This window comes from Pygocentrus nattereri, chromosome 11, assembly GCF_015220715.1.
Source record: "Pygocentrus nattereri isolate fPygNat1 chromosome 11, fPygNat1.pri, whole genome shotgun sequence".
Lineage (NCBI taxonomy): Eukaryota > Metazoa > Chordata > Actinopteri > Characiformes > Serrasalmidae > Pygocentrus > Pygocentrus nattereri.
In genome coordinates, this window is record NC_051221.1 from 1,869,787 (window position 1) to 1,872,500 (window position 2,714).

Below are 2,714 nucleotides of genomic sequence, written 5' to 3' on the forward strand. Positions count from 1 at the left end.
TGTTTCCTCCACCAGAAAGTCCTCCAGCCCTGATCCAGACAGACTGGGTGGCAGTCGTAGCTGCAGAAACCCTCAAATGAAAGTCAGAGACAGTTAGAACTGCACAATAAGAGAACGCCCTCTGCTGGACATTAAAGGGAATATTTCACTTCTAATAGAGGCTCCACTTTGCATGATCAGCCCACGCTTCAGTGCTCTGCTAGTGTTTATAGTCCTGTGAGTTTAACACTTCATGACTGAGAGCTGCTGCCCCACAAACTTCACCCACAGCAACCATGACTTTGGTCTCCATCTTCATCTGGACGCTCACCCTCTGGACTCAAGGTCACTCACTCATTTATCTTTGTGTAAATTAATTTCTGTCCTGTTTTAAGTATATTTAGTTACAATTCATGCTCTGTGTAGTTTTCCCTTCATTTTTATCACTTGAATCTAATTTGTTTATTTTTTCTTTCTTTTATTTTCAGGATCCAGTGGTCAGGTGACTGTGACTCAGACTCCTGCAGTGAAAACTGTTTCTCCAGGAGACTCAGTTACCATCAGCTGTAAGTTCAGCAGCGCTGTTGCTGATTATTGTGGTGGGTCAAATGACTGTTTAGCCTGGTATCAGCAGAAACCTGGAGAAGCTCCTAAACTCCTGATCTACTACGCTACCAGTAGACAGTCAGGTGTTCCAGCTCGTTTCAGTGGCAGTGGATCTGGATCTGACTTCACTCTGACCATCAGTAATGTCCAGACTGAAGATGCAGGAGATTATTACTGTCAGAGTTTTCATGAGATCAGTAGCACACACCTGTTCCCACAGTGTTTAGTAGGTGTACAAAAACCCCCCTCAGTCCAGCTGCACAGAGACTTCACTCTCACACTCATCAGTTTTTAGTAGGAGATCATATTCAGAGGTGAGTTCACTGTAAAACATAGTTTATTTACTATAATCAATACTTTATATGATGCATTTATTCATTCAAATTATTTATTGAGTAAAGCCAGTTCAGTTCAGCAGAAATTCAGGCTCTTCTATAATATTCAGATTGAGACAGTAAGTTCAGATCTTTACTGATGTTTCTGTAAAACTGAAACACAGACAGTAAAAACATGTAAACTATGTCTGTTATAAGCTTTGAAGATCAGGGTTTAATTTAATTAGAGCTGCTATAAAATCTTCATGTGCAGCACCGTTAGCTTAGCGCTAACATTACATTACAAACCCCTTAGAGGTGCTGATCTCACAATCTAGACTTTTTCATGTGATTTAATCCAAATTAATCCCGTCCACTCAACATTTAACATCTACAGCAGATCACTGTTCCTGTTATTGATTTATTTATGATGGAGTTTTGACATTAATGACCTGAACTGGAGGTCCAGCTCTGAAACTCACAGTTCAGGACTGAGTTCTATAGAGAAACTCAGAGCTTGAGTAGATTTTAGATCTGATACTTTTTACTCCAGTTGTACTTTTACTGCTACTTCAGTCATGATTTCACTGAAGTATCAACACTTTCACTGGAGTCTGATTTGAAGCTGCTCTTTCTCTCTCAACACCTTTCACACTACACGACTTACACTGTTGTTCTGTGTTCCTACAGTGCAGAACTTCCCAAGAGTCTAACTGGACCTGATGGACATAGTGGTCAGTAGCAGTTGGTGTGCTGTTAGACAGAGCGACCCACCATGGAATCTGACAGGCAGACTGACCAGCAGGGGGAGCCACAGCCCACCTCAGCCCCTCCCAGCAGCCTCCTGGAGCTCCACCCTCCCACACTGATCAATAAAACTCCCACTACTGATCCTGGAGTGTGGAGCTGGGAGGTGTGCAGGAACGCTGCTGTGGGGTTTCTCACTGGCCATGTTCCTGCTGCACCATTACTCTCTGTACACTGTGATAAAGAGCCCAGGAGAATCAGCTGGAGCTTCATTCCCCACTGCACTTATTACACTGTTTATACTCCCATTACTTCCCTCAGAAGAACCTCACTACATGGTCTTCTACAGGACCATCCCATGCCATGTCATGAAGTAGTTCATAGTCCAGATTAAAGTGTGTTTTGGATCGTTGTTGTTTCAGACACCAGCCTCTTTTTCAATTGACTGGGTCACATTTGTTTCCAGATTTTCTGATTTACTCTGTAGATCTTCTGTCAGTAGCAGCAGCAGCACCTGCTGCCCTGACTCAAAGTTTCTGGTCTTTGTTTCCTTTTTCTACCTAGCCTTCTGTCTGTGCTGCATTTTCTCTGGTTTTCCTGAGCCATGCTGTCATCTTCAGCCCCCGCACATTTTCATTTGACAGGCAGTGCTGCTTGAAAGTGTTTTGAATTGGTCCAGTAGCAGAAAAACAGCACTAAATCATGATACTGCCACCACCATGTTCTACAGTTGGCATGAGGTTCTTGTGCTGGAATGCATTGTTCAGTTGTGCTAAACAACATCTCTCATTTAGAGCATAAAGATACATTTTGGTCTGATCCATCCTCATGTCATTATTCCAGTATTGTTCTGGCTCATCCAGGTGATTTTAACAACTTTAAACAGGCAGGAATGTTCCTCCTGGAGAGTAATGGCTTTCTCTGTGCTAGACTTCTCTATGGACCATTTTACCTCATTACTTGCCTGATGGTGGACTAATATACATTGATATTAGTGAGTGTGGGAGAGGCAACAGATCCTTAAATATTACCCTGGGGTTCTTTGTTATCTTCCAGAATGTTATACAT